This window comes from Micropterus salmoides, unplaced genomic scaffold (genome assembly GCF_014851395.1).
Source record: "Micropterus salmoides isolate LMB-PRFRI ecotype aquatic unplaced genomic scaffold, ASM1485139v1 Ms_hic_scaffold_23, whole genome shotgun sequence".
NCBI lineage: Eukaryota > Metazoa > Chordata > Actinopteri > Centrarchiformes > Centrarchidae > Micropterus > Micropterus salmoides.
Window position 1 is genome coordinate 21,704,064 of NW_024041484.1, and position 20,797 is coordinate 21,724,860.

Below are 20,797 nucleotides of genomic sequence, written 5' to 3' on the forward strand. Positions count from 1 at the left end.
ATCTTATCTTTATTTAACATTAATTTGATTTCACACGGGGTCGAACACTGTTCTCCTGTGAGAAAGTCCTGAGTTCCTGCTTTACTACCTCCATACGGTCACTAGAAGTTGCGGTCTAACAATAAATGTAAATATGGGTCGTAATAACCTGCTTGAACAAACAACCTATACGGTCGTTGGCCTGGTGAGGCTACATTTACGTGGACCCTCGCAGATACGGGGAAAGTATGAATTTAACTTTAAACTGCTGTCTGAACTTCCTGCAGATGTTATATAATAAAAGGAAGGTAGATATGGTGGTTGATAATATGCTTTTTGAGCTGCTGGAAGTCTTTTAATGTGAAAGACCTGCGCAAGGGTTGTTGAGTTTCCCTGAAGGTAGCTTAACAGCTTTTCAAAAAATGGTAAATGACTTTAATAAGTGATAGAAACAGCAAATTAAAAGGGGAGCAGATCAGAAAACAGGGAGGTTTCTAACTTAAACATGATAAAATAGATTTATAAAAACAGGTAAAAAGAAATAAAGGCCGGTCTCTAATATAAGCCTGTTTTGTTTGCAGTTGAAGAGGAATTTACAGTATGCTCATCTAGAGAACTCTAAAGCATTCTCACATATCAGGTCAGCAATAAAAATGTGTCTTCAGCTAGGGATAGTACATCAATAACAGCAATTTACAGTCTTTTGTTAGACTATGGAAATGACAATATATACTGTATATAACACACACACACACTTCTGAACCCAAAACAATGCACATGGCAGATAGTTATGAAGTTACCGAGTTTCACTAAAAACGGGACGTGGACGGGTTACATGAACATAAATCAGATTTAATAAAAGACAGGAAGGCTGTGAAGAGGTAGAGCAGGTTTGATGGAAAGAAGCATAGAAGTGATTCAGCAAAAGGTCTCATCGTTCTCTTTGGACGCTTCACTTAGACACTGAAGTCTCCCATTCTACTTTCACTGGGACTTTTATCTAAATCTTCTGTTCCTGAGATGCGTTTATCAGCTGAGTTTTTCATCTTGAAATATAGGTTATGGGGAGCTTGCCCTGCACACTTCTTTATCTTTCACCTGTCATGTACAGTAAGCCCAGGTAACAATGGCGCCTTACATTACATTACACGCCTGCTCTGTTTTTACGCTATCCAGTCAGACATCCAAAGCGGCTCCGATACCCCTCCCATCCTCGCCATTATTGGATGAACAATACCCTCAAAAAGCCAAGTTGGTCAAACAAAAAAAGAGAGAGAGCTTCTGTATCTGCGATGGCGCTTAACATCAATTTGTGACACGATTAATCAATTTGGACCCCCTCTCTCTCTCTTGCTCTCGCTCTGTGTCTCGTCACTGTTGTCACTCTTTAAATAAAGAACGGCGGCTGTTTGAATGAGCCCGGGCTCATCACGATATGGCGCAGGTTAAGTAGGAGGCACATGTTTTAGGATAGCGCCCCGCCGCTCCCTTTCGTCCTGAAACACTTAGCTGGTGATTAGCATAAGCTGATAGCACTATCAGGAGCGTGCCATTGAGGTGACCCTGAAGTCCCCCCTCTTCCTCCTCCTCCTTCTCCACCACTACCACCACCCATCCTACCCCACTTCCTCCCCCCTCCACCACCTCCTCCTTTGTCCCTCTGAGAAGGTCTTATCAGGGATGTACAGGGCCTCTGTAGCCTCCTGGGGAGATGATGGAGCGAGGAGGCAGAGGTGGGTACTGTAGGGAAGCGGGATGGGGGGGTTGAATGGGAAAGAAGGGGGGGTGATCCCGTTGTTGAACACTCTGTGTCTTTGGATGTGTCCTCTAATGTTTTCAAGCCTTTTGAATGATAATATTGAATAATAAACTTTATTTCTGTAACTAGACAGAAAGTTTTGAAGTTGAAATAAATGTCTCTGTGTGTTTGGGATTTTTATAAACTATAATTCCGGTCAATGAACTTTGTTGTTTAGCGCTAATTAGCAAATGTTAGCATGCTAACAAGATAAACGAAGACGGTGACCACGAAGAACATTATACCAGCGAAATATCAGCATGTTGGCATGGTTTTTGTCAGCATGTTAACACGTTAGCATTTAGCTCAAAGCATTGCTAGCTTGGTTGTAAATTTAGTGTGGTAAAACATCAATTCAGTATTCAGCTATCAGACAATTTGGGTCATGATTTGAATGATTCAATGTGGTCATAATTTTACCCACTGAGTCTGAGCCTGTCTGAGTGTCTGGTTGTTCTTTTTCAGTGTTTGCAGATCTCTAGAATTAACTTACAGAGTAATATGTTCATAGCAATCAGAAACTGTGGCCAAACATCTGAAAATAAAATCCAGGTTGTAATAAACCGGTTTTACCCTTCAGGTCATTTCAAAGTCTATTGGTCCAGTGGAGTAAAACTGTCACACATCTCTCAGCTGCGATGCATGTTTTTTTCTTTCTTTAGCTGAAAGTTTGACAGTTTACTTCAGACTTGGAGGCAACAAACAAACCCAAAATGAAATGTTGATTCACCCAAATTTCTGGCTTTTTATATTCACTTTACTTATTTCAGGATGCAGCTGCATCTTCACGAACGGTCTCTAAATCACTCCTACGATACCTCGGTGAGACTTTTTTTGTGTTGTGAGAAAAAGTATGATGAAACCACGAAACAATATGTGCACATAAACACGGACGTGGTGACACATTTCTTGAAGGTAAGCAATTTCCATGCACATTAAGAGCTTAGCATCGATGCAGCACTATTCATATCATTTTACCATTATGATGCAAATGATAACAGTGGTGCCTGGCTCCCTCTTTCTCCCTTTTCTTCTGCACTTTTACTATGAACAACATGGCACATTATACTACAAATGCACACCTACATTACAGTGCACACAGACACACACGATAAAATTCACCCAGCTCCATTGCTTATCCCCTTTGTTTGAGCTGATTGGATCTGTGGCGATCACATGTTTACCCAGAGCGCTATCTCTTTGAGAAACCTCCGTCACGGGTAGCGAAGAGTAACGTTTGCCTCTTTTTGTGTTTTCCTTTTATTTTGGAGACGGGCACACACATGCGGTCTTTATGTATATATGCTAATAGGCTGGCTAACACGGTTTCACACTGTTTGTTTCTGAAAATGATGCAACTTGCCAGACATCCGTTTTTCTGCTGATGTTCACATTTTCTCCCCCCCCCCTTTCTCAGGGCAGGCATTTTAGGGAGAGAGAGAGCAAAGGCAGGATGATGAAGAAGGAGGAGGGTGGTGGAGGGAGGAGGGAGGGGAAGGGACGAGGGAGGCGTGTGTTCAAAATCCACAAAGGTTTTGTAATAAATGCATCGACGACAATAAAAACAAAAACATTAAAGGGAGAAAAGACGTGTTTCTGTGTTAAACAATTAGTGCTGCAGCATTAGAGCCGATCAAGAAGAGACAAAAGCTCGGCAGCAGCAGGGGTTTACCCCAGACACAAAGACACAAAGACACAAAGACAGATGCTCTGCAGCCCAGCCAAGCTATACAGTACCACACTAGCTTCCACTGGAACTGCATGGAACCTCATCTACAATCCAACTGTCTGTAGGTCTGTAATAGTACCTATAGCATCAATATGTAACATCTGTCTACATAATCTACTCTCAAAAGCTAAGTAATCAATAGTTTGTATGTGTTTTTGTCTATAATTGCAAGTTACAGTATGTATAATAGTATTGAAGTTTACCTTTACCCTTTAAATCTCTCTTTTTTTAAAGTACTCACAATATTATTATCTAATAATATTAAATTATCTAATTATACATGTTATAGATAACCAATCCCATATATGTGCAGACTCCTAGATGACAGTGGATTTTAGATTTCAGATTTTTTATATGGGATGTTAGTTTTTAGCTTAGATAATTGTAAATTTCAAATGTGGGTCTAACTGAAACTCTTGGTGTATTGTAATTGTGTGGTTTATAAAGAAATTATGTTTTACTAAAACCCAATATAAACTAATTGCAGATAAATTGGTATCGGAGTTAAGAACACAACAAAAAAACAAAATTAAACTTCAAAATGTCATGTTATCTTGGTGAGATCTCGTAACTACACATTACAAATGTTTATTTTACGTGTTTCTGAGGGGAAAAAGCATATTGCCCAATATATCGGTATTTTGGATTTTAAAAATCCTCAAATATCAAAATTGGTAATAGTCTTCATAATCCCATATGGATTTGGCTCCAATTGTAGCCGCAAAATCTCAGTCTATTTAAAATTTTGTGGTCTATTTAGTATTGATGTTTCATTGTAACAGCTAAATATTTCAATGTTCTTAAAAATAAATTTTCTTTATGAATCTGTGATAATGCTGAAAGGTCAACCAACTATACTAATAAATTATAAACACAAAATTGTTTCAGTAAATTGTTGGATTAACTAACATACACAATACATACCAATAATAAAGCCCATTATTTTCAATTTCATAGCCCTTATAGAGTATTGGAGGTTGAATGCATTTGTTGTAAGTCACTTTAGACTAATGTGTCTGTCAACATGTAATGTAATATTGTAACACTAAAACCTGAGCCTCTTAGAAAACAGGCGGTGTTTAAATTGTTGTTTTGTTTGTTTGTATTTAATTAAATGCACAACTAGTTCAGTTTCACCAGTGACCTTTAATTGATAGCGTATGAGATTGTTCTCGTCACCAGAATAATGTCAGAGTTGGTGGTTGGTCGTTATGGGAATATTAACCTTTACCATGACCACGATCCTCCCATAACTTTAATCAAGTAGTTTTAGTCACCTAAATTTAAATTATAATTCAATTCAGCACTACAAACTGCATCCTCCTAAATGATCATACAGTTGAACAAACACTTTTCCAAAACAGTTTCAACAAAAACTGAAAATAGGCTTCCTAGATTGCATTTGTTTCAGCTAGGCATTTCCATAAAGTGACAACTGGGTGTATATGAACTGTTAAACTGTTGACCTATATGTTTGAGGTGTCCAGATATGATTTAAATGAACACCTGCCAATCAATCAGAAACAAGTATTTTCTATTGCCAGGTTAAAAGAAAATATGTTCTGTTTACGTGCACATATGTGTATTAAAAATATTTGTTTTATTGAGTTTAAAGCTACTTCAGACAAATCTTAACAGGTGATTGAAAACTTTTGATAATGTAGTTTGTAGACTGAACTCAAATTCCCTGTAGGCCTCATAAATGTAAGTGCATGAATCTTGGCCTTAAAGGGCATTTCCATATAACTTAAAAAAAAAAAGATCAAGCAGTAAGATCAAGCATTTCCTTTGTTTTAAATATTTGTATTTTGTTTTAAATATCTTTTAATGTTTTGTTGTCTATTTAGATTGTTATGCCGGCCGACATACAGTATGTTGTAATGATATATTTTGTGTCTATGAGGATGTATAGGTTTGATTTAGTATTTAGCATGATTTAGTGCGACTTTGTTGTTGTATTTGTTCAGTGTTCATTGTTTGTGTTTTCTTTTGTAAAAACTTTTCTACATCAGTCTGCGAGATTTCTGCATGGCTAGACACCACTTGAGTTAGGTGTCAAAATAATCACACCAGTAAAGTGTCTACAATAGCTCAGAATTACATAGAAAGAAAGCATGGTAGTCATGAAGCTTGTGCAGCCTGTGTGGTCACACTCTGCTTTAACCATGTATGTGTGCAAGACAGTGTGTGTGTGGATGTGTGAGGACCCCCCTCCAGTGGCGTCTACTCTGTACATTCGACTCAATGGCTCCAGTGTTCGTGTGTGCATGTGTGTGTATGACTGCGGCACTTAACCCTGTGACCGGTTGTGGAATGAGCTCCACAGAAATTGCCGCTGAGCCTCTTGCCACCCCCCCCACCCCCCGACCGCACCGCCATGGTGTGTGTTACCACCCCAAGAGAGGCCGACAAGCTCACGCACACACCAAATACACACATGTATACACTCACACACACAAGCTCTCTCTGTGTCCTCCAAGACAGAGATGGTGACGGCGTAAAGCCTCATGTTTAGACTCTGAGTCTTTGTTCCTCCCTGATGGTGCCTCCTCTACCTGCATATGAGGGAGGAAGTCTCTGCTGTTTCCACTTTAAAGCCAGGAAGTGTTTGATTTTCTGTTTCCTCGACTACTAAAAACCCATTTCATCTTTTTCTCCAAAACCGCCGAGTGACACGACACTATTATTCCCTCTGTCTACACCCCTTTATTATGGTCTTTGATTCACCAGGCAGCTGTTTCATTTAGCCTCATTGTCACACACTTGTTGTACGTATAGAACAGAACCACCTGCTGCAGCATTTGATGTGTGTCGAATGAAGTTAAACAGGGTTGTGCAGGTGTAGGGTGAAGGTTAGATTGATATAGGAAGTTGACATTTGCCTTTGATAGTAATTGTTGTCTACTACTGAGGTGATGGTTTCCTCACCTTTTCTTTTAAAAAATCCCAGTGTATCCTATATATTGCAAACTACCATCCCATACTTTGAATAATATTAGTACAAGTAGCTGTAAGTGTTTTTACTTATATTCTAATTTTAAATATTTGTATATATGATCTGAGTGCGTGAAAGGGGGCTACAACGCTGTGTTGCAGAATAACAAATAAATGTACCCTGAACCTTCAAATAGCCTTGTACTTAAACTTAAAGAAACAGGGTGTGATCCAAATGAAAACACAATCTCTACAACTAAAACTTAAACCACACAACTGGACCCAGCAGTGAGCCCTGATTTTATATCCTCACATACCAATAAGTTGTTTCCTGTTGCAAGAAGACTCCAATCACAGTAGTTTACAGTGGATCAGGTTATTTTGTGATGACAGATATAAATTTGCTATGTAACAATATAGTGAAAATTGCACATTCAAACTTTACATAGATAAATGCACAGATTATTAAAAAATGAGAAAAACAAAAACAATGAGACCTATATGATTTGTATTTTGTTTTCACATGGTTCACATACTGTCTCACTTTCAGAGGAACCAAAATTCTGAAGAAAACTTTTTGATATTTCTCATGAATGCATGGGAAATATACTACTAGCTACCATATCTCTTTAGCTTCAGCCTTCAAAAACACACTATGACTGCATTTGAAGGATGATGAACTTGACAGAGGAAGCACAAGTAAGAGGTAATGACGGGTTGGAGATTCCCGTCTTGGTGAAGGTGATGCTGCAATCCAGACAACTCAGAACTGAAATGTTTCCGACCTACTAGAAAAAACACAATGGAACGCCACTCAAAGCTGGAGTGCCTACTTGTAAACTCGGGGCGAATCCATCTACCCCCAACTTCGTGAAGAAGCTCTTGTCTAACAACACACAACCCATGGAAGTGCACATCGACTAAAAGGCAACTTAAAGTATATTTTCCTGTTTTTAATTAAAATAATGCATACTATCATATAATAAAAACCTATTCATGCAAGTAAATTGATGCCATATGTTGCCAATGTTCCTGCAACCCTGTACGCAGGATAAGCGGTTGACCATGGATGGATGGATGGATGTTGCCAATGTTATTAGCTAGCTGGTTGCAGTAAACAATCTGTGAAAGCCATCTTCTCTGAACAAAGGTTATTTGGTTATGTACATTTGGCTTTGTGCACCTGGAACACTTGGAGGTAGGAAGTTGGAAATTCCAACCTCCAACTTTGACTGGAACGCAGCATAAGTATGTATTAGACTTTCTCTGTTCCCTCCTCTAAACAACACTCCTTTGGGAGCAGCCTTGGGAACCCCGGTATTGTGCTGCATTCCAGGCAACTCGGAACTGGGACATTTGTGACGTCCAACTAGAAAAAGTACTATGGAACGCCACTTGAAATCGGATTTCCTACTTTTGAACTCGGAGAAAAAAATTGTACCCCAACTTCACGGGTAGCAGCCGAATGACGTCACACAACAATGGCAGCTCCCATGGAAGCACACATTGTAAATGGTAAACCATAAACTAAAAGGCAAGTATTAAATTAAAATAATACATACTATCAAATAGTAAAACTTGTTCTGCATGCAAATTGATGTAGAAATATTTGTCAGTTTTATTAGGGAGCTGGTTACAGTAAACGATCTCTGAAAGTCATCTTCTCTACCCAAAAGTTATCCAGGAAAATGTTAAAAATCCCCAGAAATGTGAAAACATTTGGAAATATAGCTTACAACTTTTGCTGACTTTTGAGGATTACCAACCGATGTAGCCAGAATTGTACATAGTTTACAAGTAATTTCTATTTATCACTTGTTTTTAATAAAATGGCCTTTTATTAACACCAAGTGCACTGCTGAGGGGTTTAACTGTGCATAAACTTGCCAAAGAAACATAAGTTTGTCACGGTCAGCTATGTGTATTGTTTACATTTGGCGTCATGCAACACCATGCACCTGAAACGCTTTGAGGTCTGAAGTCCGATATTTCAACTTGGAAATTTCCCAGTTCCAACCGGTCGGAACGTAGCAAGTCCAACCCTCCGACCTACAGTATCATGAGGTCACAGGGGCACCCCCTCATCAGGCCAATCCCCACCTCTCTGCACTGAAGATGGGTGCTTATCTGCCAGCATGAGCCAAAGAGCTGTCAGATGCACTGAGCTGACTTCACGTGGGTGTTGCATGTATTTGAGTAAACTGATATGTATGTGCGTGATGTTTGAGGCAGCGAGAAAGGACACTGTCGCTCAGACAAGACATAAAAAACAAGTCGGCCATGTGAGACTGGCCAGTTACAGCAGGGGTCATGTGGGGTCAGAACCACAGCAATAGTGGCAGTCTGCCACACCTCCTGTGAAGGGCTCATATTATTTTATGGCCTGTCAATCACATGTACCTGCCAGCCACAGATGGGATGCTGGAACATACAGTATAAAATCAGTCTTCTCATTTGTTGTCTTAATCTTTTCCTCTTTTTTGGATAATCCACTCTAGAAAAGAGAGTTTTTGATGTATGTGTCAGTTTTAGAAGTATGGTTCTGATTTGACTCGACTGCAGGTTTCTGTCATTTTGGTAGGGTTCAAAATGTTTTCAGTAACATTGATGTTGTAACCCAGTTGACATTCCTCAGCCTTGTAGCTGAGGCTACTTGTGTATGATGTGAACTAAATTGAGTCGAAGAAAGTCTGTTCCCTTCCAGGAGAAATCCAATCCTATGTGTAATTCAAGAACTCGCTTTCTGCAGAGAAGACGTCTATCTGCCTGGCAAGGAACGGTCATGTTGGTCTCAGGTAAGACTGCTGTTGAAACAGAGGAAAAGGCTGAACAGTAATCCTACGGCTGTTGCATCTTTTTTGTTCCCTGAGCACCAACTACACACGCACTCGAATGACTGTGGTCTATTTAAAGGATTATTCTGGTTTATTACAACTTGAAAACACAATCTTATGTTCATAATAAAACACTGCACTAACCAAGTCAATGGCTGAGATCTGGGAACATGGCACCACTGGCCAGAAGTCACTGCACATTACAAGCTGATTCGGGCCACCTTCACTTTTTCTAAAGCATTGCAAAGCTGAGAATAATCTTTGCACTTGCAATACATTGTTCAACATTTAAATTGTATGTGTCTCTTTTTAGCCTCCCTGTCCCAATTTGTCATTCATGCAGTAAGTTGTACAACATACCATATAAAGTGTTACTACAGTATATACGTACAGCTAACACTGACAAACAGTGTTATAACTTGGCTCCATTCACTGGGGTTTCATTTTAACCTCTTTAATATAAAATGCTTTTCTGATTTTCAATGTAACCATCATGCTCTCAATTGTATTTGTCATTTAGTAATTTTTTTGTAAATTTTGAAACATTTATAACAAGTTTTTCCATTCAAATGGCTACATGTGGCTGAATTTCCTGTCCCAGTTTGTCCCAAAATATTATTAAGATACTCTGAGTTCTGAACTCTGTGTGCAGATGACACTATTATTGCACTGATATTTCTCAGCCTAATGAAATCTGCTCTGCCTCGCACCGATGGAACACTGTTAACTTTGATCTCACAATTAAGTCTCCATGAACAGCTAATAAAGCATAATCTGCTCTGTATCTGCTTGTCTGCGCCAGAAGCACAGAAAGCCTTTTAGCACATCGTCGCCACGGCTTCTGACTGACACTTTGTTGCTCTCGGCTGAAACAGTGACTTATTTTATCACGCCCCAGACACAATCAAGTATTAAGGAGTTAAAAATCAAACTGGATCTGCATCGGTTGAGTGGCAGATGAGTGGCAGATGCCTGTGGGGCTTCTAGTTATCCAGTCTCTTACTCCTTTTTCATCCATGTCCCTCTACTTTTCAGTAGATAGGTTGACATCCCTGAATACAAAAAAGCACCCTTGCTTTTGTTGCACTTTCCTCACCAGAGGTTGTTCCCTTATTGTTGCTGGGGCCATTTGGATATATCTAAATTGCCCAATCTTCCATTCAGTAAATACAGAAACCTAATCATGACGTCACCATTTTCTTGATAGCTTTCATAACCTTGTAATACTGGAATATCCCTACACTTGCATCGGACTTAATGACGGGCCAGAACAGTCTGAGATTTCTGCTCTATGATAAGACTAATCAAAGGAAAATTGCAGCCTTTTAGTTTTGGGATCTATTCCTATTTCCTCCAAAAACTGACACTGGCCCAAGTAGACAGACGGTAGCAGTTTGGTGCTGCATGTAGGAAAATTGATAACGACTGTTTTCCACATGAGTTAGGTACTGATTGTAGTATTTTCCTCTCATCTTAAACTCAGAAGTTGACATTGCGAGGACGTGGGCCAAATCTGTTAAGCCTGTACATTTGTGTGCTGATGTATATGTTTGATACGTATATAACAGCAATAGTTCACATATAGGTCACAATTCCCTTTAGGTGGGAGCGAGCCTCGAATACACTTTTTCATCATCTAACTGTTTTAAAAAGCCATCCAGGTTGTAATCAGGAAGCACTTTGTCATCAAGAGGAAGACTCTACCAAGTTACCGCAGGAATGCCACAGGGCCTCTGTGAGGAGGTTAAAAGGTAACACTTCAATCAGGTCCTTATTGTCACAAAAACAACACCACTTTCTCTGTCTTCAAGCTGCACACTTTTCATCTTACACCTGTTGTTTTCGTTGGAAGAAATACTTTGAGGTCAGGGAGATCTAACAATAACATTATCTGTTTTCATGGATAAGTTTGTGATGGATATGTTTTTGAAGGAAGAGAAGCAGATAAGATTATAGTGTCTTATTAGCAGCGGCCTAAGTACATCTACTGGGACCCGAATGTTAGAAGAGCCTGTCTATCTTTACTTATTCCTCATGAGTTTATGTTTGAATTGCAGGGTTTGGAGGGAAACAGTAGAATTGCAAGAGGCATTTTAAGGAGGTTAAGGAGGACTAAACTGTAACATTGTAAAAAAAACCACAAAATTTATTTAAGTTTTGCAGTTATGGACGACTGTTTTGTTTCACCTGGAAATGTTTTCCCTAGTAGAAAAGAGTAATTTGCCAAAAATGTAGGCCTACACATTTGTAAACATTTTTAATGCCTTGTTAATGGTTATCTCACAATTAAAGGTGCCCTGTGGAGTTTTCTTGTAAACAAACAAAAGTAATGTTTACATTCATCATTTCTCATTAAACAAATTGTGTGTATCCTCAAGGTCTAACAAACATATTAAATGCATTTCCTTCCTCATAAAACGTTTGTACATTTTGAATATTTTAAACCATGCATTGTTTATATCCATGTTTTTTAGCTTTCAGTCTTCTTCCCTGCCTTTTTTGGCACATTGTTTAGCTTCTTTGAGCGCTACCGCCATAAACTGTCAACAGGAAAGTGTATCACTTGCGTCCTCATGCACGCAAAAAAATGGGGAACCACACCCTTTGACCCAAACTCTAATACTGCCCAAAAACTCAAACATTGTTGGGCGTGAAGGTTCATCTCATGGTTTTCTAGGTGAGAAAGCTGTGGAAGAAGCTAAAAAGTGGGCTGTGGTTTGAGAATTTCTTTGTCAAATTTGAAACAACATTAAATGATACCTTTGGAAAATGACTGACCTTCATAACTCAAGTAATGAACACTAAATAAAAAGGCAGAAAACAGCTGCTGCTTCTTTTTGTTCGAGCGTTTTACCTTTATCAGGTGATGGGAAACTCCTGCTCTGACATGACTGTTGGGGGTGTGGCCAGAAGTCCAGTCCAGTGGGCAGCTCAGCGGCTGTGATTCACTGTGGATTCAATGTTAAGAAATATTAAAGTTGTGAGGCTCCACAATGCAAGCATAGCCCATAATGCTGTGTATATGTGTTGTATTCAAATGAATCTTTTAAACCTCAGTGTACATATTAATGGGTTGAATTTATTAAATAATTGAAAACATTTAAACTCTGGACCAATTTTCATGCTGAAAATAAAGTAATTAAAATAGCTTAAATCCAACTAATAAAATTTGTATCAATAGGATACAGCATGAAGTTATAACATGTTAGCAATTTTTTGAGGTCAGGGCGAACAGCCAATCCAAATCTGGACACTTCTAAGCAGCTGTTTTCCTTTAATAAAAGTAAGAAATGTTCTTCTAAAAGTTCAGACTGCATAATTGACCCATTTTCTTTAAACAATCTGTAACTTATAGTTTTTCTGCTTACTCTTGAAACAATATCCCGACCTTTCATCAGATGTGTTGACTGCGTCAGACTGTATTTAGCCTGAAAGCAACTCTTCTATCTCCGCTGCCCGCGGATCTTCTCTCCTTTATCAATTCTTTTAAAACATCAGCTTTTCAAAAGCTGTTAAGGGTGTGATGTGAATGGAGGGCAGTTTGAATATTCTGAAAGCTTTTTCTTTAAAGACAGGCCTACAGCATCATCTGCAATTACACTATTCGTTGTCAAATATGTTTGCATATTCAGTATAAAAAATCCCTGCTGGATGTGGCTTAATTTAAGCAGCCTCATAGGCGGCATGCAAACTCTTCAACAATGTGCTGGAGAGAGATACCTTATTAGCCTTATTATCATTATTTCCTTCTGATCAGTCTCCTCTACAAGATTGTTGTCCTTCACCTAACTTTCCTCTTTATCGTGTAGACACAGACCAAATAAACTCTGCAGACGCCCGTGGCTCTCTGCTGAGACTGAAAGTTGGTCGGTGGTGAAAATAAAATTATGAGACCACTGATGCCAGGACTGACTGAGGAGTGGGCTATGTTCTGACAGGTGTAGTGTCATGTCAACCGAAAGGCAAAGATGTTTTGAATTAATGAGGCCAGGTGATGGAGAAAAGCAGCGGAACTGGAGCCAACACTCTCGCCTGCAGTTTACTGGAGACGTGTGCTTCTTATTTAAATTACTGCCCTTGATCTCACTGATCACCAGGCTATAGGCTACTTAATTAAAACTAACAAGCAGTGCATTAACACCCTGCCGGCACGCTGACACTGTCAACCTGGTTATATGTAAGCAGCACCCCGGGGAGACGGGTGCAGGATTCCAAATGCAGGTGAAGCAGGGAGTTGATTTAAAATGGCAAAAAGAAAGATGTCAGGTTTGTGCACCCTGATTGAAAGCAAAAGGCATTTCTCACTGTTAAGGGGTGAAGAAGAAATGTGTGTGTGTGCCCTCAGAATAAAGGCAATATACCCGCCTAGGAAGGCCAGCCTTGAGCTTTATAGTAGACGGGTGCTTTGATCAGAAAGGCCGGTTCATCTTCACCTTCTCGTGGACGTCGTCACTGGATGCCGTGCGCCGGTTTATCTGAAGAAACAGAAGGGAAAATGCATGTGTCAGTTTTACCGTGCTTAACCCCTTCACATCAAATTCCCACCTTCGTTTCCCCCTAAGTAGCTTTCAGTTTGTTGCACAATAAAAGCTTGTATTCTATTTTCAGGCTGTTGCCTGTTACAGGGTTATTAAAGGTAAGTGAATCCACAATTAAAAGTACAAAATGAAACATATAAGATTTGTTGAGAAGCTTTATGGGAATGGGTTTGAACTAAATCTCATATTTACCCCAGTTTGTAGACTATAGTCTGAATTTCAATCTTTTAACGTGGGTTTGTAAGTCTGAATGTCCATTAATATCAAAAAAGTGCAGACTCTTCGCAATTCAGCTTTTACATGAAAGCTGAACTAAACCAGTACATCACCACATCACACATATGTGTTGTATTTTTGTTTGATCAGTTGATTTTGATGTCATTCATCATGATCAGTTTTGTGCCTTTACATATCTCATTGTTTGTTTGTCAGTCCAATAAAATTTTGGGAGGCTCCTGCTCCCTAGTGAGTAATATATAACTAAATTATATTACTGTATTTTTGAGTAAAGTAACAAATAATCAGTGACCCTCTCTTTACCTTAATTTTTATATGGAAGCTGAATTACACCAATGCTTCCGCCTACATTCCCATTCACTTTATAATAGCCTAATTAACATAATTTAGTGTAAGTTTATCTAGCTGTAGATATTAGTAAAATGATGTTAAAAAGTGGACATCAGTGCAATCCAGCTTTCTACATGAAGAGATGATTGTTATGGGGATTTAAAGGTGAGATTAAGCTGATTAACAGTCAATTTTGAAACAGGACGTACTATAGTAGGTTAGGTATCCTAACTGTACTTTATTTGAGTATTACCATTTTCTGCTACTAAATTTGTGAGGAAGATATTTTACTTGTTATTCCACTACATTTATTGGAGAGCAAGTCAGTAGTTACTTAACATGTGACATATAGTGTAAAGCGCTTTGAGTGCACACAAAGTTGTGCAGAACTTTCCTACCCCATTAATCATCTCACTGCCTCATTTATCTTCTGACCCTTTAGAAGGGGGCCCAATCAACCACTAGTTTAAACTGTAGGTTAAACAGGCTAATAACACATCAATCACATGAGGCCATTTTTTCTGCAGAACTTTAACTTTTTATACTTTTGTAATTTTAATTGTATTTAAGTATTTTTGCATTGTGGTATTCGTAGGGCCTACTTTTATTGAAGAAAAGGGTAGGTCCTATGCTTCTTTTTCCAAAAGAGCAATGACTGAGGCCCCTGCTCCTCAATGAGTCATGGATGAACACATATTACTTTTGAGCAAAGTAACGAGTAATCTGTTTGCTCCTGAGTAATGAGCCCCTCCGCTGTATTTGTGAATGACTTTGTGACGACCTCTGTCGCAAATGCCCCCTCCTTCATTCGCAGAAAATGGAAATGGCTTAGCACTATCGCCGTTACCCCGGCAACCATCTGAGTCCCCCATCTCGTGGTGGAGAAATGAGTTCTGAACAGGCTCGAGAGAGGCAGGGATTAAACATGATCCCGCGGACGGACTGTCAATCAAAACCACAACTCTCCAAGCCTCCTTCCGTTTACAAAAAAAATTACACTCTGAAACCCAAAAGGTGGTTTTATTTGGAATCATCCGTTAGAAAAATAAAAAGATAATGAATCCGGCCTGGTGCGTTTTGTAAGCTATTAAAGCAGGGGACTCTTTCCGTTTTAAAAACAAATCCGTTATCCTGCAGTGGATTTAGTGGTGGTCGTTATATTCCAATGCCAAGAGGCGATGGATTAATTTAATTAGCCTGGTGAAGATTAATGACAATGCATAGTGCTAGGCCTTTTGTAGATAAGGCTACTCTATACACTGTTAAAAGGGGGAATGCTATTTTCAACACAAACGTGTCTAGGAAACTTGAAGTTTTTATAACCTTGGGTTTGCATTTATCTTTGTAGAATAAGATCCATCTGAGGTTCACAGTGTGTGTAAATTAGCATTAAAAACTGCATTCAGTTCTGTTAGCGATGAACAGATTCATGATTTTTATTTATTTATCTTGTGTGTGAAATAGGAACTGAAGCACATGCTGATATTTTTGTTGATTTCTATTGCTGGACCACTGAGGAACTGAGCAGATGTATGCTATTATTACTGAAAAGGTGTCTTATAGCAACACACTGATATAGCCTACAATGTTTTGCTGAAAAGGTACAACAAATGTGTTTAAAGCAGTAACAGGTGTCTTTATATGATTAGCTTTAGTGCTGCAGGTGTACAGCTGCATAAGAACTACTATATTCAGCTAAACCAGTATCTTATTAAACACATGACATTATAAAGAAAAAGGGGAGCTCTGTGTAAAATGCCTTGCTCTTTAATATTTAGAGTCCATGTCATTGTGTAGGCAAATGGTTCAAAAGCTTTGTCTGCTTGTCACTGGCTATGTGTGTCCAGTTCAACCAAAATGGGATTTTCTTCCTCAAAATTGTTTTTTGATTCAACACATTAGGGTCCTGAACATGTAAAAGATTCTCATAACACACAAGGAAAAATCTGAACTTTTTTCCCTCCTGCTTCCCCATTCTGGATTTTGTCTCATGACCTGTCCGATTCATATTGCGACCCATTGGGAGGTCCCGACCTCCAGGTTGGCTATCACTGGTGTAGGCTATCAGAGGCCCTACTTAATTCACTGATTGTTAATATTGTTATTTCCTGGACTTTGCAGTATTATAATATGTATATGTAATATGCTTGTTATTACTGTGCTCAAATCTATTTTATTAGTGTTTTTATTTGGAACAATCCAGACTTTATTTAAACCAACAGCATCACCTATTGTTTCAGGATCTGTTCATTCCTTGCAGTGGCACACCTGTCATGTAATAAGAAACCACCAAACACAAATCACAATTAACCTCAGTTCACTTAATTTTATTGTGATAATTTGCACTTTATTGCTGCTTATGAGACCATCTCTTAATAAATTAATAAATGTAAATAGTCCTACAAACTTTCTACATGTATAATATTTTTTCCCCCTAAATTGACGATTGACAAGACATGATAAATTATTAGACACGAATCAAACTTTGTTATTATAGTAGTCCATCTTAAGGGAGAAAAGTGTTTATTTTCAAATAAAACGTCTCGATTAACATTTGTCCGATGTCCGTGTTCACTATTAATAAAAACAACTACAGTCAAATGTTGAAAATAAAGAATCAGCTCCCTGGAAATCCCTGCTTTCTTGGAGAAGTAATCACATTACAGTAACGCATTACTGGTGCCAGGCTGGCAGGGGCTGCTGAAAGAGCGAGAGAGGGTGGGGAGAGTGAGACCCCGTGCAATTTGATATTTGCCTCTTTGACAGTCATTTAAAGGGGATCTGGAGAACCCGATAGCCGGGGACTTACACCCCTCCAAAGGCTTTCGGGACACTTTAGCCCGGCTCGGCTCGGCCCCGCAGCGCCAGTGAGTCGCCAGGCAGGGTGTAAACGTTAAATGTTAGCTATTTGTTCCGTGGATTGCGAGGGAAAATCAAGCCACTCTTTCATTCATTCTTTTTTTTTTTTTTTTTGGGAAACCCTCCTCCCACTCCGGTTCCCCACATCTCTCCTCCTCTGCTTTCTCTCTTTTCCAGACTCCACAACCCCACAAACAGTCATTGACTAAAGCGGCTTAGGGATCCTAATAACGCTTTAACGAATTAAAAGCAAGGCGGGAAGTTTTTAGAGTGAAAACGGGAAGGAAAGGGAAATATTTTGTAATTGCTGAGACTGTACAGACAAAGAGTCCTGACGCAGTGGAATAGGAGGTTATCTGCTATCGTGGCGGTTCCTTATCAGTGGATAAATATTTGTATATCATGGCCAACTGGGGGCTCTGCAAAACCCTCTGACGTGTTGTTGTGATTGTTGCAACACAGGTGATCTACATTGAGATAGCTACTGTATACGTCCTCCAGTGGAGCTGCAATGTGGGGGGTCGAGGCGCTCCTCCTGCAAAGCCATTTTTCAATTATGAGGTTAAAAGAGTGTGTGTTTTTAATAAACGACTGCTCATTAAAGAGAGAGTACATTCCCCTGCAGATAACAGGCAGGTCGCATTGTGCTGAGCTCTCCTGGGAGGACTCCTGACTGGATGTGTGTCCCCCAACTCCCCAGCCTTGCATCTCATTAAGCTCATCTACACATCTCTATCTGCAGTATCTAGGCCGCAGCATCAGCCTCCTATCAACCACTATATGGCCTGTTTCTGCACTGACAAAAGATTAAGATTTCCTTTCACAGGGTGAATTAAATCAGGCTATTTTGTAGACCCCTTTAAGCAACAACCAATGTGATCTGGCTGTTTTTCTTTCATATGAAACCCTCACTGGACTCCCAGTGGCCACCCAGTCCAGGATTATTCTGCTCAGCCAGGAAAGAGAAGGAGGAGGGGGGGAGGGAGAGGAGAGGTGGGGGGAGGGCTTGCCTGGATACCCAGCCGCCTGTAAGTGTCCATCCCCGGTTTGTTTGACATGGCAGTGTCCCTGGGTATAAAACCGATAAACATCTGGTGGCGCTGCCAGGACATTGGAAAAATGAGGGATTGGGGAGAGGCATTGAAAGAGGCAGCGAAAACACTAAATCATAATGAGAAGAAAGATGGGCAGAGAGAGTGAGAGGGAGAAAGAGAGATGCTGATCAGCTAATTACAGCTGCAAATAAAATGCAAATTTATCCTGGCACGGTGAGCATGCCCAAGTTTAAACATAGCGCCATCCAAAAATTCTGAGCTGCAGGGGCACTGTGCCAGTGACGACTTCCAAACAAAGAATGATTATTCAATAACAATAATAATAATAATAATAAATATATGGATATACTGGTTATTATTATTATTAATATTGTTATCATTATTATTATATAAGCTTCTGCACATTGCATCCTGGTGGTTGGGACTACCAGGCTACACCTCCCACCCCTTTCAATAAAAAAAAAAAAAGAAAGATGGCATGCTTCCCAACAACAGTGACACCACCATGCACATGATGCCACACTTCCACAATCCAACAATTACAGTTCCCCACACTGTAGCCGCTATTTACATTTACGAAGGGGGCCACGTGTCTCCGTTCCCCCATCTTATGTAGTGATTAATGATACATCGCCACCCAAAGATTAATCATGGAAAATTAAAAAATCTTGGAGGTACTCATGAGTACTGCGGCAGCGGCTAGATCAGGTGGGCTTGGGATGGAGGGGGGAGGTGGGGGTGAAAACGAATTAGCTTCATCGAATCTTTTTAGATGCAAATATTTTGTTATCTCCACTTTGCTGCACTGTTTTCAGTGTTTATGATTAATTATCTCTTCTTGGTGAAAAATAAATCATGCGAAATTAGGATCTAGCTGACTCCACCGGCGTAAGCAGTGATGGCAGGTCGATGCTGTTAATTTCAGGTTGAAATTGACACACTAATTATAGTGCAGAGTGCTGCTGGAACACTAGCAGGCAAGATTATACCCCTGTGCTTCTATTTTTTCCTTTTTTTTTCTTTTTTTTTTATCAGATCCCCCTTATATTTTACCAATTAAAAATCGTAAAGGCATTTCATTGCCCCGGGATAAAAAAAGCAGCCTCTCTCCTAACATGGCCATCACTTTCCCCCATCAGATTCATTGTGATGTATTAGATGCAATAAATTATCCCATGTAACAAAACATGGCGAGCTGAAAGGCTGATAATCTGCAGAGGGGAGATAAGGATTCATTATTCCAAATCATTATGAATCCAGCGTTGGCTGTGACTTCTTTCTTAATCAGCTTCTGTGATCCTGGATACGTGAAGGGAGCAGATAAGAGCAGAGTCGTTTATAATTCTCCCCACCTCGGCCTAATATTTTAAAATAAAATCGCAGGGAGAAGCCGCCGTAAAAAAAACACATTGGCTTAACGTTTGGAGGGTGCACAGGACGAGAATAATAAAACACATTGAGAAAATAAATAAGTAAATAGATAATACGTGGCCCATACATTTTTGGAGGTGTTTTGTCTCAAATTAAGGTCATCTTATTCGACATTTACAGCGAAGAATCATGTAGGCAGGGAGAAAAGGGAGATATATACTGCAGCATTTATTTCACATTTGGAGTGGGAAGTGTCTAATAAAATTTAGGCTACACCAGGAGGCTATAAAAGCGGGTGACCGTAAATGATTTACTCCGTTTATGCACTAACGGGGCAGAAAAGCCACGGTACAGGGGTGGGTTACAGATAAAGCGCTGCTCCACTGGATGTTTTGCAGCTGCACAATTTGAAACTGCAAAATTAACTCTAAAAAGGTGAGCTGCATGTGACTGAAAATGCTGCTGTATTTAATCAGAATATAAAGGTGACATTATGACTCCTCATTCTATCTGCTGGTGAGATTAGAAATATCAGCTGACTGTGATTGAATTGATGGGAATAAAAGGCCAGTGTGCGCAGGCTCTGCTTGTTATTATGGCCCAGTGTACCGGAGGGTTTGCGCTTAGCTGTTGTCAGCCTCTGCTGTCACGCGGGAGCTCGCGTCAAATTCTACATTAATCACGCGATTTCACGGCGGAGGGCGCACGCGGAAGAAGAGGAGCGTGACTTTGGACTTGGGCATCGCGCTCGCGCTCCCGTTATAGCCCGGTTCGGGGAGTGGAAAACTGAGACCGTACCCCTAATGTGGTGGCCTAGGAACGTAAGGTAAACCCTAAACTGCACCCAGGACATTTACAGTCTCAATTTACAATTAATTAAGGATTGACAGCACAAAATCTGCACCCCTCCTCTTCCAAAAAAAAAAAAAATGCATGTCATTTTAGATCAGCTCCCATTCAAAATGAACATTTATTTCCCCCCATATTAAATTGTATCTCGACTGAACAAAACAAAATTGATTCGTTATTTTCCTCATAATTAATCTTTTTATGAGGCTACACCTATAATATGCTTTAATTATCTGCGCCATAAATACTGGTTTAACCGTTGTTTTTGATTAGCTTATATCAAA

The 20,797-nt window shown here is 39.6% G+C and overlaps 1 long non-coding RNA gene across 1 annotated transcript in view; it reads right to left on the reverse strand.

Annotated features, from left to right (window-relative positions):
* The window catches only part of LOC119918190, a 64,244-nt gene that overhangs the window by 40,837 nt on the left and 2,610 nt on the right, over positions 1-20,797 (reverse strand). Inside the window, exons 2-3 of the long non-coding RNA XR_005447401.1 lie at positions 13,636-13,749; positions 12,129-12,222 (exon numbers count right to left, since the gene is read on the reverse strand). This is a non-coding gene — a long non-coding RNA (uncharacterized LOC119918190). The remainder of the gene's footprint in view (positions 1-12,128; positions 12,223-13,635; positions 13,750-20,797) is intronic.